Source organism: Lactuca saligna, chromosome 8 (assembly GCF_052625555.1).
Source record: "Lactuca saligna cultivar CGN05327 chromosome 8, ASM5262555v1, whole genome shotgun sequence".
Lineage (NCBI taxonomy): Eukaryota > Viridiplantae > Streptophyta > Magnoliopsida > Asterales > Asteraceae > Lactuca > Lactuca saligna.
This window is the reverse complement of record NC_136424.1, coordinates 271,660,524-271,677,148: the sequence shown is the minus strand read 5'-3', so window position 1 is coordinate 271,677,148 and position 16,625 is coordinate 271,660,524.

The following is a 16,625-nucleotide window of genomic DNA, read 5'->3' as shown; positions in this document are numbered from 1 at the left end:
CACATGGTCTTAACTACCTGTCATGTAAACCCCCACATGATCTTCCCTAACTGCCATGGGAACCCCCACATGGTCTTAGTTAACCACAAAAATGTCATATAAGCTAAACATGCAAACATATTAGTATGGCATGGAAACCCTCCAAGGTCTTACACCGGATGCCATAGGAACCCCCACATGGTCTTAGTCCACTGCCACGGGAACCCCCCAGGGTCTTCCATGCGAGTATCACAAAGACAAATAGCATATCACATATAACGAAATCAACTTACATTCCATGTAACACATAATGGTCTAGCCTTGGTGCCTTCGACCAATTGGTATGGTGAGGAGACTCACCTTATTCCGCTGAACACGAAAACTGTTCCCTTAATAGTCTGAAACCACCTGTGATGAACAATAATACCATTAACCCAAAATTCGGATTGAAAATAATATAATCAAAGAACCCAATTAATGGGCCACATGGCACAATAAGGCCCAACCAAAACAACCATGGCCGCAAAACACCAAAATCAGCCCAAAACTCTAAAAGGGGTCCAAACCCAATGTTGAATAAGGCCCAATGGCTTACGGGCCCAAAACAAAGCCTAAAAACCCATCTGAGTGCATACGCCTTGCATACTACCCCAGTACGCTCAGGGTACTAGTTCCTTAAGCGACGTACAAGTCAGACATGCACAAACGACCATTAAGCTCTTAATGATTTGGATTTTAACGTCCAACTTTAGATCTGAGTCCATTAAGATGTCTTAAGGCATAAAGTTGGCAACTTTATGCCTTTGCATGCTCCCCACAACCCTTTACAACCCATTAAGACCTTTCCAAGGGTCTTAACTCATGCATGAGGTCAAAACACCCATCAAGACTGCATTTTTATGGTATGAATGAACTAAGGGACCTTAGATCTACTCTTCCTAAGCTTTGGAGTTGCTCAAACTCCCAAGAGGTGACTTATGAACCCAAAAGAGGACAATATAGAAAACCCTAGCTCAATCTATTGAATAAAATGGCAAGATTAAGACTTTATACCTCCAGAAGCTCCTCAAGATGAACTAAATGTAGGATCTTGAAGCTCAATGCCACACCAAGCTTGCTCACTATCTTCTTCTTATTGACTACTCTCTAAAATGGCAACAAATACACTTTTTAAGCTCGAGAACACTCTCACAAGGAAATCTGGGGTAAAATGGCGAAATGAGGCTATGGAGGCTGATTAGGGTTTGGTCCACGAGGCTTAAGGATGAATAAATAGGTCTCAAGTCTGGGTTTTAGGGTGTTGCTCTTCTATCACGTACGACCCACGTACATCTTGGAATGCCCAATGTACGCGACCACCCTCCGCGATCATCCATCCTTAGTACGCTAAGCGTACTCCTAAAGTACGCCCAACGTACTAAGGGACCATTATGCTATAATTTCTTATTTCAAGGGTACAAAGGGTATTTACCTGAGTTGGTGTGTTAAATATTAATAGTATGCTTTTGAAAAAAAGAGAATACCTTCAATAAAGTTTTATCAAACCTCGTGTCTCTTTAAGACTTCAATGCATCTATTGTCCCTCTAATCAAAAAAGTCGTTTCTATTCTTTTTTGAAGATGCTTTGACAATACGCCCATCAGGTGTAAAACTTCATACATCAAATGTAAATAAAACATGAAATCAAGTGTCTTGAAATATCTTAAGATACCAAATGCTTGATTTTAGTTACTTAAAGTAAATCCTTCCTCTTCAATATAAGTAAGAACATGAAGAACCTCTACACATAAGTTCATCCAAGTTGTGATTGTTTTGTAATGTGAGACCCATCTTGTATCGCTGCTTGAATAAGAGAACTCTCTTGTTTTAAACCTCGCCCGATTTCAAGTTCACCATTACTAATTGCCTTTCACACCCTTTCTCTGTAACTCTCCTTTAATATATCTTTTTTCTTACATGAACCACTTTCCATATTAACCACCAAAGAAATTTGCTCAAAGTAGTCTTCAAGACCATCTTGGTTCTTTGTTACACCCATAGTAACTAACAACAGTCAGTGTGCAAAGCAATGTAGATAATGCGTTGAATCATTATCTTATAATATCAAAGCTTTCAGACTGTGGAATGCACATCGCATATTGCTTGCCCCATCGTAACATTATCCTTATACAGTGGCATAGCCACATTAGTACAAGGGTGGGCTTTGGCCCACCTAGATAAATTTGAGGTTATATATATATATATATATATATATATATATATATATATATATATATATATATATATATATATATATATTTGTTAATTACAAAAGACTAGGGGACGTGAATTGTCATATGACCTGCCTAGCAAAAGTTTCAAATTATATACAAATAGAATGCTTTTTACTGAATATATTGTTAAATTTTGTTATCATTTGAAGTATTTTACTATCGTTCATATTTTGTAAATTATTTGGCCTACCCTAAAACAAATTTCTGGCTACGCCACTGTCCTTATATATATATATATATATATATATATATATATATATATATATATATATATATATTAGACATTAAAATGAATAATATTCAATTAAATTTCATAATAAGCAAAAAAAAAGTTTCAATTACCCAAGTCATACTCAACTTATTATTGGTAAAAAAATCCATATGTGGCCTCTTTCACAGTCAATGAGGACGCATCTTTCACATGCACAATTCCGATAAATATTTTCTTCAAATTTCCAAGGCTATTGACATATCTCAAAACTATGGTCATTTGTTCTTTTTTTGATACAACATTAGATTCATCAACCAATAAAGAAAAGGGATAATGACATGAGAGGGTAACCAACTATATCTTTTCTACATATTTGGTCACTTAACTTTTTTGGTGCACTTTTAAGCATAAGTTTTTTATTTACAATATACAATTATTACCTGCAATAGCAGGCAAAACCTATTTTGGGGGTGCTTGAGTTCCACCTACGATGTTATTTTCAGCGTTCATTACCTTCGGCGACATCTCAAGCGTACGCCCAAAATAGGTTTTGTTCAAATACAAATGTCTTTCATAGCCTCCGATCACCAACACCTTTGCCTCATCCTTCATAGCCCCTCTGCATCACCGACTACACCACCTCCCTCTAAACAGTCGCCAAGCTCCAGTCCTCTTCTACAACCACATTTTCGTCCATCTTCTCAGACTTCAAAAATCTTGTATTACCCTTCAATGTACAATCTTGTATCATGTATCAAACTTCAGAAAAGAATCAAATTTAAAAATCATCTATTACTCTTCAAAGTAAAATCAATTTCTGGAAAATCAGAAGAAAAAAAAACCAGTGGTTCAATGTGAAATCTTATTCAGATTTGCCATCATTTATCATCAAAAATCAAGTTTTGATGTAGCACCTGGCTTCTAGTATGTATTTTATTCTAGTATCATGCATTTTGGCATTGGACTCGGCGAGTTGAGGTCCAACTCGTTGATTCGGAGCGTATGGGACACATATGTTTAATGACCTACTTGAGGAGTCCGTACGCGGACTCGGCGAGTAGGTGCTGCCCGGACAAAACCCTAATCTGAGGGTTTGCACCCTATTTAATCATCTCTTTCAGCCATCACTTGTCCCTATTGCTCCCATAAACCCTCCATAGCAAACCCTAAGTGTTTTGGTGCAAGATCTATGGCTTTTGAGTGATTTTGTGGGTTTTGACCTCATGGAAGAAGGAAGAGCATAGAAGATTTAAGGATTCGAGTTTGGTTCATCATTTGCAGTCCTTGAAAGGTATAAAGTATGTACCTTGCTTGCTTGTTTCTTAGATCCCTTTTTGGGGAAGATTTAGGGCTTTTAAGCCATATGAGGTGGCCAAACATCATTGCAAACATGGTTGGGGGTCAAGACTTCGGATCTAAGTCTTGGGAGGAGTCACAAGGCAGATTTGTGTTGCTTTTGCACCCAAGGATGGCCCCATGCAACATAAGAGCCATTTTAGAGCCTTTTTGGCTCAAAAATCCCATGCATATATGTAAAGTTCGTAACTTTATGTGCTAGATCGAGCTTAGGGGCTTAGATCTATCACTTGACCAAAGGTTGTACATAAGAAATCGAGGATTTAGGGCATGGACGTTATCGACTCGACGAGTCCGTTCTTGGGACTCGACGAGTCCAAGGCATAAAGTCACATATCTGTTGAGGGTCAAAAGAACTCAGTTGGGTCTAGAAGGGTTGTAGAAGGTCCGAAGGAGTGACCCAACGTGTTGGACTTAGCCTTAGACCTGGAGTTCATGGGACTCGATGAGTGCTAGAATAGACTCGGCGAGTCCAAGGCAATCTCCTTATGGTTGAAGACGAACTCGACGAGTTGTTCATGCAACTCGACGAGTCAAGTATAGGACTTGTTCATCAGACGAAGGTGAACTCGACAAGTTGTTCATACAAATCGACGAGTCGGATGAAGGTTCATTCGATGTTCATATCGAAGAGGAACTCGTCTAGTCGTTGCCAAACTTGATGACTCGAGTCGTGGATAAGGATAAGTAAAGGGTAGGGACTTGATGAGTTGACGGCCCAACTCAGCGAGTCTGGTCAACTGGAAGTTGACTTTGAATTGGACTTGGTTGGGGGTAAAATAGTCATTTTACCCTCAGAGTAGACATTAGATTATGACTGAGTGTTTTGTAGGGATTATAGTCGGAAGATTTCCGGAGTAGCAGTAGATAGAGGTTTCCCGTACAGATTATCAGCAGCTACTCGTACGAGGTGAGTTACCTTCGAGTAGCGGTGGGTCTACGACCACAATGCCGGCCCACCAGTAGGAGTTGTATGTTAGATGATTGTCTTTTTTATATCATTTTGGTTTGCTACTACGTAATATGTTATATGCTGGCATGATATGTTATATGTGATAGTAGTAGAGTTCGGTTGTTAGTACCGAAGGGTAGGTCATACACCCTAGATATGTCTGATAGTATGTGATGATATGTTTATATGTTGGCATGATATGTTCTATATGATAGTGGTAGTAGGAGGGGAATTGTCCCCAAGTTCGGTTGTTAGGCCGAAGGGTAGCTTGGACACCCCAGATATGTCTGATAGTATGTTTATGTTATGATATATGTAATAGTAGAAGCATGAGGTGTAATAGTCCCCGAGGGTCGGTTGTTAGGACTGACGGGTAGGTTAGCACCCCAAAATAGCTTGACATGGGTAGGTCTGGACCCCAGAATGGCTTGACAGGGGTAGGACGGCACCCCAGAATGGCCGCATGGGTAGGTCGGCACCCAAGAATAGTCGTATCGGGTAGGTCGGGCACCCCAGAATTTCCCGACAGTATGTATGCTATGTGATTGCATGGTATGTGGTACGATGGGGGAACTCACTAAGCTTCGTGCTTACAATTTTTAGTTTAGTTTCAGGTACCTCTTCAGCGAAGGGGAAGGAGCCGGCACGGTAGCTGCACATCATACACACACCTCAGATTCCGCATTATGAGTTTTCCTTGGGACTGTACTATGATATTATCACTATTTTATGATGTGGATTTTCAGACATTATACACAGTTTTATGAGATGTTATGATTTGAAAAAAATTTCATACGAATGTTGTAATTAAAGTAATTTATAAAAATCAAATTTTTGGACATGAAAATTGGGTCGTTACAAGTTGGTATCAGATCCCTTGTTTGAGGGATTCGAACACACCCTCGGGGTGGTTTGGACCCAAAATGAGGGATTAAAAGCTTTTACAAGAAAATGTTTTTCTAAAGAATAAGATAAAGAGTTTTGAGAAAGAACGAAGTGTGTGATGTGCGCAACCGGTTGAGCTCAAGTAAGTTTTCCCCAAAGTACCCATACAAGTTTATGTTATATTTATCAGCTTCAGTAGAAAAGCATGTGCCTGCTTTATGTGTTTCAGTTTATGTGCATTGCATGCTAGTATTGAGTAGACAACAGTAGGTGGCATGTTAGGTTATGCCTGATAGTATGAGCTTAACATTGTATGCTAGTACAGTTTCCTGTTATGAGGATAGGGTTGCTTGAGATCATTTCCTTTTGTCTGAATGCTGCTTGCTTTGTGCTTTGTGGGACTCTGAGTGATGGGAGTTAGCTATTAGGTGAATACGCTAAAGTCACATGTGATCAGGGTTGAATAATCTTAGAGGATTGGATTTGACCCTATTTCGTAGCTCTTGTTTAAGTTCTAACCATTGTAGGGATGAGTCCCTTACTCGAAGGATTATCTGAGCCTCGTTGCATGTGATTGTATTCAAGTAATGGCTGATCAACATTACAAAGAGGCCATCAGTAGCTGAGGACTGGTTTGGGTGGGGTTAGAGGTACCCTAGGGTGAGTCTAGGATGGGAATAGCAGAGATCAGTAGCAGTAGAAGGGACTTGGTGGAGTCAAGGAGGTTCTTGAGGAAAGTACGGATATATGTGGAAGGTAGTATGGGCCCGTAATACTGAAAGTTAAGGATCCGTACTTGAATCAAGGAAGGTTGAGGCAAGACCAAGGAACTTGTGATAGATGTGATCCCTCTAAATGTATCTGTATCACTGACGGTTGTCATTATGTATTGCAGAATGGTGGTGCTACATCTAAGGCCAGCAGTTGGCAGCTCAGGAAAGGGATCGGGTTCGGGTTCAGGCTCCGAACCAGTGGATGAGAGGCTACGCGAGTTCATCCCGTCCGAGATCACTAAAGGCATCCTTGATGCGACCCCGATCATCTTTAGGTCGATCAAGGAAGGGATTGTCGAGCTGATGGAGGATCACCTCCGGGCATTCAAGGGTGACATGGTGACCAGCCAATCAGGATCCCACACACTATCCTTTAAGGACTTCAAGGGCAGTGGTGCGCCGAATTTCCATGGGGTGAAGGACCCCGTTGTTGCCAGACGATGGATTGCAGACATTGTGTCTGCACAGCTGACCAGCTTCTGCCCCGAGGGGTCAAAGGTGAGATATGCAGTAGGGTGTTTGAGACACAGAGCTAGAGATTGGTGGGAGTCTGTTGGTGACTCATTGGGAGCCTCGGCTGTTGAGGCTATGACCTTGTTAGACTTTGTTACCAGATTCAGGGTGGAGTTTGCGCCAGCTGTAGAGTTTCAATAGCTGGTCAGGGAGTTTTTTTGACATGAGACAGACTACAGAGACTGTGGCGGAGATCACCGCCAAGTTTCGGGAAAGGGCGTTGCTAGTGCCCCAGTATGCTGGAGATGAGGACATGAGGAGGACCCACTATCATGACATGCTACGAGCCGACATTCGAGAGCATGTTAGTTTTTCAGCTTGCCCTACCCTGGATTCCATGATCGCCAGGGCAAGGGAGAGGGAGATCGATCTAGTTCATGTCCGAAAGAGGAAGGTAGAGGAGGGGTAGACAACTGGGGCTTCGGGGAAGAAGCCCAAGGGATCAAATGGTAGGTCGAAAGGCCAGTCAGGACCAGGTCGTTGCAGGAGATGCGGAAGGCCACATGAGGGGGCGTGTAGATTGCGATCGTTCTGCTGCTACAAGTGTGGCAAGACGGGGAATTTTAGCAGGGATTGTACCGCTAGTGCACCCACCTTTTAGACATCAGAGTTGTTGTGTTTCCACTACAACTAGAATGGTCACAAGATGGCCAATTGTCCCTATTTGACAGCAGCACCAGCCGCGCCATTGGTGGCGCCAACTCCGAAAATCCTGCGGATTACTGATGGCCGGCAAGCCAAGGCTGAGGCTCCAGTGGTGAGGAGTCGGGCCTTCCAGTTCAATACCAAGGAGGCACGTGCTGCACCTAATGTGGTGATAGGTATGACTTTTTATTTATGCTATTATGATATGCTGTTGTGATTTTGATATGTTATATATGTGCTTTATTTAGGATCGTTCCATGTGAACGGTATCCCAGTTCATGTCTTGTTTGATTCGGGTGCTACCCGATCATTTTTCTCTCTTGCGTTTAGCAAGAAGTTTCTTGAGTCTTTGGGCATGTTGGATTGCCCTTTAGAGGTTGAGATTGCAGACGATTGATCGGTGCGAGCATCAGCAGTATTCCGAGATTATTCGAGGAGTGCTACCTAGTAGACTTGGTTCCCATACCTTTGCGGAGGAACAAGGTTATTATCGGCATGGATTGGCTAAGCCACAATGGGGCGGTGATCGACTACGCGCAACAGTTGGTGCGGATCAGGACCCCAAGTGGGGGAGAGCTAGTGATTCAGGGCGAGAGGCCACCGCGAGGACTAGCCTTATGTTCGGCAGCGAGGGCCAGGCGCTACCTTAAGCAGGGTTGCGCAGGATATGTCGCCTATGTCACAGATACCTGGGAGGCGGGTGAGGCGACGACGAGTGATGTTCTGGTAGTGCGAGACTACGTAGATGTGTTCCCAGAGGAGCTTCCTGGGATACCTCCAAAGCAACAGGTGGAGTTCAGGATCGACCTAGTCCCTGGTGCGGCTCTGATAGCCAAGGCACCATATCGATTGGCTACTCCCGAGATGCAGGAGTTATCTACGCAGATGTAGGAGCTGCTAGAAAAAGGATTTATCAGGCTGAGTAGTTCACCTTGGGCCCCGATTCTGTTTGTGAAGAAGAAGGACGGGTCGCATCGGATGTGTATAGATTATAGGGAGCTTAATAAGGTAATAGTGAAGAACCGTTACCCATTTCCGAGGATTGATGACCTCTTTGACCAGCTACAGGGAGCATCTTGGTTCTCCAAGATTGATCTGCGTTCAGGATATGATCAGATGAGGGTCATAGAGGAGGATATGCAAAAGACTGCGTTCCGGACACGCTATGGCCATTATGAGTTTGTGGTGATGCCGTTCGGACACACCAATGCTCCTGTCGTGTTCATGGATCTCATGAATTGCGTATGTAGGCTGATGCTGGATCGGTACATGATAGTCTTTATTGATGATATCTTTGTTTACTCCAAGACATAGGAGCAACATGCGGTTCACCTGCGAGGGGTTTTGGATATTCTAAGGAGGGAGAGCTTCTACGCCAAGTTCTCCAAGTGTGACTTCTGGTTGCGCGAGGTGCAGTTTCTTAGGCACCTTGTCAGTCAGAACGGGATTCTGGTCGATCCGACCAAGGTGGAGGCCATGATGAGATGGAAAGTTCCGAAGTCTCCATCTGAGATTCGGAGTTTCATGCAATTAGCCGGCTACTATCGAAGATTCATCCAGGATTTCTCCAAGATATTCGTGACCTTGACTCGGCTTACGAAGAAGGTCGTAGTTTTCCGTTGGGGACCCGAGCAGCAGGCCACATTCGAGACTCTGAGACATAGATTGTGTGAGGCACCAATCCTAGCCTTGCCTGAGGGCGTAGAGGATTTTATGGTATAATGTGACGCGTCTATTTCGGGTTTGGGCGCGGTTTTGATGTAGAAAAGGCACGTTATTGCATACGCTTCGAGGCAGCTGAATCCTCACGAGGCGAATAATCCGATGTATGATATGGAACTAGGAGTTGTTGTTTTTGCCCTCAAGATTTGGCGTCATTACCTCTATGGGGTTCGTTGTACCATTTACACGGACCACAAGAGCCTGAGGTATCTCATGGATCAGCCGAACCTGAACATGAGGCAGCGTCGGTGGTTGGACGTGGTGAAGGATTATGATTGTGAGATCCTTTACCACCCGGGGAAAGCCAACGTGGTGGCCAATGCGCTTAGCCGCAAGGCAACACCGATCAGAGATAGCTGCATGCGGATGACAGTAGTGGACCCATTATTGGAGCAGATTCGAGAGGCACAACAGGAGGCTATGAAGAAGGAACATCGGAAGAGTGAGCGTATAGTGGGTCAGTTTTCCTCCTTCGACTATGACAGTAGGGGATTATTGATACTACACCGCAGGGTGTGGGTTCCATACCTCGGAGGTGTGCGCCAGGTTCTGATGGAGGAGGCACACAAATCCCGATTCTCCATTCATCCCGGGGTGATGAAGATGTATAGGGATCTTCGTCTTGATTATTGGTGGCCCTGTATGAAGCGGGGTGTAGCATGGTATGTGGAGTAGTGCTTGACATGCAGGAAGGTCAAGGCTGAGCACCAGAGGCCACATGGCAAGATGCAGCCATTGGATATTCCCCTGTGGAATTAGGAAGATATTACTCTGGATTTCATCACCAAGCTTCCCATGACCGCGCGGGGAGTGGATTCCATATGGCTCATCGTGGATCGGTTGACCAAGAGTGCCTATTTCATACCGATCCAGAAGAGCATATCGGCCGAGAAGCTAGCCGATATCTATATTCGAGAGGTGGTGGCTCGACACGGGGTGCCGGTCTCCGTGATTTCTGATAGGGATGTTCGGTTCACTTCCAGGTTTTGGAAGAAATATCACAAGGAGTTGGGTACTCGTCTGCATTTCAGCACCGATTTTCACCCGTAGACGGATGGCCAAAGCGAGCGGACCATCCAGAATCTGGAAGATATGTTGTGGGCGTGTGTGTTAGATTTTGGTGGTAGTTAGGATACTTACCTTCCGTTGGTTGAATTCTCCTACAAAAACAACTACCACACGGGCATCGATTATCCTCCTTTTGAGATGTTATACGGGAGGAAGTCCAGGACCCCGATATGCTGGGGCGAGGTTGGCCAGAGGGTCATGGGGAGCACCGAAGTAGTGCTCAAGACGATAGAAAGGATTCAGTAGGTCAGGAGCAGACTTTAGACTACACAGAGTCGGCAGAATAGCTTTGTCGATAAGCTTCGTTCAGACCTGGAGTTCTAGGTCAGGGATATGGTTCTCCTGAAGGTGTCAACTTGGAAAGGCGTCATCCGATTCAGGAAACGGGGCAGGTTGGGCCCCAAGTACATTGGACCTTTCAAGGTCATAGCCCGGGTGGGCAAGGTGGCGTATCGGCTGGACCTGCCAGTCGAACTCAGTTAGATTCATAGCACCTTCCACGTCTCGCCGCTACGGAAATGCCTGGTGGACGACTCGGTAGTGGTTCCCCTAGAGGATATTCAGGTTGATGACAGCCTGAACTACATTGAGCGGTCGGTGGCGATCCTCGACAGAAAGTCAAAGGATCTGAGGAACAAGAAGGTCGAGCTGGTGAAGGTGTAATAGCAACATCGGAAGGGTTCGGAATGGACGTGGGATCCGGTAGACGAGATGATGGAGCATTATCCAGAGCTCTTCCAGGATCGAACAGCAGACTTCAAGGACGAAGTCTAAAATAAGCAGGGGAGATTTGTAGCACCTAGCTCCTGGTATGTATTTTATTCTAGTATCTTGCATTTTGACATTAGACTCGGCGAGTTGAGGTCTAACTCATCAAGTCGGAGCGTATTGGACATAGAGGTTTAATGACCTACTCAACGACTCTGCGCCTAGAATCGGCGAGTAAGTGCTGCCCGGACAACACCCTAATCTGAGGATTTTCACCCTATTTAATCATCTCTTTCAGCCATCACTCGTCCCTATTGCTCCCAAAAACCTTCCATAGCAAACTCTAAGTGTTTTGGTGCAAAATCTAAGGCTTTTGAGTGATTTTTTGGGTTTTGACCTCAAAGAAGAAGGAAGAGCATAGAAGGATCAACAGGCGACTGAAGGATTCGAGTTTGGTTTATCATTTGCAGTCCTTGAAAGGTATAAAGTCTATACCTTGCTTGATTGTTTGTTAGATCCCTTTTTGGGGAAGATTTAGGTCTTTTTAAGCCATATGAGGTGGCCAACCATGATTGCAAACATGGTTGGCGGTCAAGACTTCGGATATAAGTCTTGGGAGGAGTCACAAGGCAGTTTTGGGTTGCTTTTGCACCCAAGGAAGGCCCCATGCAACATAATAGCCATTTTAGAGCATTTTTGGCTCAAAAGTCCCATGCATATATGTAAAGTTTGTAACTTTATGTGCTAGATCGAGCTTAGGGGCTTAGATCTATCACTTGGCCAAAGGTTGTACATAAGAAATCGAGGATTTAGGGCATGGACGTTATCGACTCGACGAGTCCAAGGCATAAAGTCACATATCGGTTGAGGGTCAAAAGAACTTAGTTGGGTGTAAAAGGGTTGTAGAAAGTCCGGAGGAGTGACCCCGCATGTTGGACTTAGCCTTAGACCTGGAGTGCATGGGACTCGATGAGTACTAGAATAGACCCGGCGAGTCCAAGGCAATCTCCTTATGGTTGAAGACGAACTCGATGAGTTGTTCATACAACTCGACGAGTCAAGTACAGGACTTGTTCATCAGATGAAGGTGAAATCGACGAGTTGTTCATACAACTTGACGAGTCAGATGAAGGTTCATTCGATGTTCATATCAAAGAGGAACTCGTCGAGTTGTTTCCAAACTGGATGAGTTGTGGCATGGATAAGGATGAGTAAAGGGTAGGGAGTTGACGAGTTGACGGCCCAACTCGGTGAGTTGGGTCAACATGAAGTTGACTTTGACATGGACTTGGTTGGGGGTATAATAGTCATTTTAACCTAAGAGTAGACATCAAATTCTGACTGGGTGTTTTGTGGGGATTATAGCCGGAGGATTTCCAGAGCAGCAGTAGATAGAGGTTTCACGCACAGATTATCAGCAGCTACTCGTACGAGGTGAGTTACCTTCGAGTAGCGGTGGGTCTACGGCCACAATGCTAGACCACCAGTAGGAGTTGTATGTTAGATGATTATCTTTGTGATATCATCTAGGTTTGCTACTACCTGATATGTTATATTCTGGCATGATATGTTATATGTGATAGTAGTAGAGTTCGGTTGTTAGGAATGAATGGTAGGTCAGACACCCCATATATGTTTGATAGTATGTGATGATATGTTTATATGCTGGCATGATATGTTCTATGTGATAGTGCTAGTAGGAGGGAAATAGTCCCTAAGTTCAGTTGTTAGGACCGAAGGGTAGTTCGAACACCCCAGATATGTCTGATAGTATGTTTATGTTATGGCATATGTAATAGTAGCAGTACGGGGTGGAATAGTCCCTGAGGGTTGGTTGTTAGGACCGACAGGTAGGTCAGCACCCTAGAATGGCTTGATATGGGTAGTACAGCACCCCAGAATGGCTTGACACGGGTAGGACGGCACCCCATAATGGCAGCATGGGTAGGTCGGCACCCCATAATGGTCGTACTGGGTAGGTCGGGCACCCCATAATTTCCCGGTAGTATGTATGCTATGTGATTGTATGGTATGTGGTACAATGGGGGAACTCACTAAGCTTTGTGCTTACAATTTTCAATTTTTTCTTAGGTACCTTTTCAGCGGAGGGGAAGGAGTCGACGCGGTAGCTGCACATCATACACACACCTCAGATTCCGCATTATGAGTTTTCCTTGGGATTGTACTCTGATATTATCACTATTTTATGATGTGGATTTTCAGACATTATACACAGTTTTATAAGATGTTATGATTTGACAATGTTTTCCTACGAATGTTTTAATTAAAGTAATTTATAAAAATGAAATTTTTGGATGTGAAAATTGGGTCGTTACATTTGAAGATAGGGTTTTTTGTGTGTTCATGTTCATCTTAAGAAGAAATCGAAATTTGAAGGAAGAAATCGAATTCAAAGCGAGATTTGGAATCAAAATCAAAATATGAAGGGTTTTGTGTTTTTATGTCTCCGTTTGTGTTCATGTGTTCATCTTCATCTCCCACCTTCGAAATCCATCTTCCATTTTCTCGATTTACCCCTGCCATGATCCATGATTTCAGTGACAATAATTTCACAGGTTCAATCACATTTCTTCCTATGATATCAAGAACAGGGAAAAAGATCGATTATGCATTTCTACTTTCTAGCAGGTGGAAACAAGCTCTCGAGTGGTTTATTTCATGAATATTTGAAGTTCTTGGATGCATGTCTAGAAGGTTTAAGATCTTGGAAGTTCATAATTTAAACAGGCTTTTTATAAATGTGAGCAACAACATCATATCCTATAAAATTCCATACAATATTGGTGTATATTGGGAATGTTTGAAGTTCTTGGATGCATTAAAGAATTAGATTGCAGGTGAAATCCCTATGTCTTGTTAATCTTCGAAGTTTTGTCGGAGAAGATGACCAAAGATGTCGCCGAAGGTAAGGAACACTAGAAATGTTGCTGGAGGTGGAATTCAAACCACCCAAGACAAGTTTTACCTGCTATTGCAGGTAATAATGTTATCTTTTAAACAAAAAACAAGTTTAATGGTTAATTGTAAACCAAAAAATGTTATGTGACCAAATATGTACAAATGATATATTTGGTTACCCTCTCAAGTCATTACCCTAAAGAAAACACATCCTTACCAATTTATTTGCAAACACTCAAAATTACATTTTTTGAAAAATATTCAACAATTTGTTTTTGAGTCCTTGGGCATGTCACTTGATTATTTTGAGGAGTATTTTCTAAAGTAACATTATGAATGGATTCATTATGATCTTGCATGAAAGATAATACCTCAAAGAAAAGTCCTCTATTAAGAGCATCACTCAACTCGTCATGACCACAAAACATTAAACCATTTTTCAATAAAAATTTACAAGAACTAACTGAAGCACCTGACTAAAGTTTATTGTCAGTCATTCACTTTCCTCAACTTTGGTTTGCTTCTGAAAGGCTACGCTAATAAATTACTTTTTTTTCCTTAGAAATTCAGACTTTTTGTGTTGATTTGTGATGAAAACTATCAACATTACCCTCATAAGTCTTCAATATTTTTTTTATTATTTATTTATTTATTTATTTATTTTTTAAATTCTAAGTATCAAAACGTTGTGTAATGAATTGATATCTTCCTTTTTTCCTATAGTGTTTCCACAGACATAGAAAAATAAAAATATGCTTTGTTATCTTTTATGTTATACTCTATCTAATCAAACTCGTTAAACCAATCAACAACAAAATGCCTTTCTTTGTTGCCTATTTTCTTTCAAAGAAATGTATCACCCCTTGGTTGATAAGGTCCTTAAAGCAAATGTCCCCTTCTTATTTGATCTCTTTGATTTGGATTATAATGTGTAATACTTGGTCTATCCCTCAAGTCTTTTGGAAGATCATTCAAATCAATATTTGTATGTCGTGGACTTTATGGATTTGGAGCATGAAAAACTGAATGAAATGATATATTGCAATTAGAGCATAGTCTTTTGTATGATCCTTTAACACTCCATTCAGTGGAGGAGGTGGTAAATGCCTATAAATTGCAAGTAGGATTCATTTGTAACATTCATTGATAAGTAGCCTTGTATAATTGAAGAGTTCTAAAGTAGTACTTACTTGTTTCCCTTGTTGTAATGTTTAGCCTTAGTTTCTTGCTTGCTGGTTTGTTAATACATCATAAGGAGCAAAGTTAGATTGACTTAGCCTAAAATACGGTAAGTGGCACACGTTATTGACTAGTTAAAAGAGTCATTCTGTGACATCAAGCTCCAATGAATCAAATGTTGAAGGATCATCCAAAAGACAATGCTCCAGTTCAAATTAATACATCCCTTTGATTTCTAATGCTCCAAATCCATAAAGACCACAATCACAAAGTCCACACCCTACAAGTCTGAATTTGAAGGATCTTCCAAAAGAACCATTAGATAGACCAGGTATTATAACTTATAATCCAAATCAAATAGATGAAATAAGGACACAGTTCTTCAAGGATGTTGTTAACCAAGGTGTCATACATTTCTATCAAAGAAAATAGGTAACAAAGAAAGATGTTTTGTTGTCGATTGGTTTGATGTGTTTGATTGGCTAGAGTATAGCATAAAAGAGAACAAAAATATTGTTTATTTTGCTATGTGTATGGAGACACCATAAGAAAAAAAAGTGAAATTCATTTATTACACACGGTTTTGATACTTGGAATAATTAAAAAAAAAAACACTGACTCATGAGGGTAATGTTTATAGTTTTCATCACAAATCAACACAAAAGTATGAATTTCTAATGAAAGAAAAACAATATATTAACATAACCTTTCAGAAGAAAACCAACGTTGAGGAGAGTAAATATAAACATCAGTTAGAATTAGTTCTTCTAAACATTTTATTAAAAATGGTTTATCGTTTCGTGGTCATGATGAGTCGAGTGACACTCTTAATAGATGACTTTTCTTTGAGGTATTATCTTTCATGCGGGATCATAATGAAGCCATTTGTAATGTTACTTAAAAAATGCTCCTCAACATAATCACGCGACGTGCCTGAGGACTCAAAAACATATTATTGAATGTTTTTCAAAAGAGAGAATTTTGAGTATCCGCAAAGAAATTGGTAAGGACGTGTTTTCTGTATTGGTTGATGAGTGTATTGAAAAATTAACAAATGACCATAATTATGAGATATGTCGATAACCGTGGAATTGTGAAGGAAAGATTCATTGGACTTGTGGACGTGAAGGTTATATCCTCTTTTACTCTTAAAGAAGTCATATATGAAGTTTTTACCAGTAATAAGTTGAGTATGACTCAGGTAATTGAAACCTTTTTTTTTGCTTATTATGTATTTTAACTTAATATTATTCAGTTTAATGTCTTATATTTTTTTTTAAATAGGTAAGAATACAAGGTTACAATGGGACAAACAATACGCAAGGTGCATTCAATGGTATGAAAGCTTTGATATTACAAGATAACGATTCAGTGCATTATGTAGAGTACTTTTCACACCAATTTCTATTAGTTATTATGGGTGTAGCAAAGAAGAATGTGGT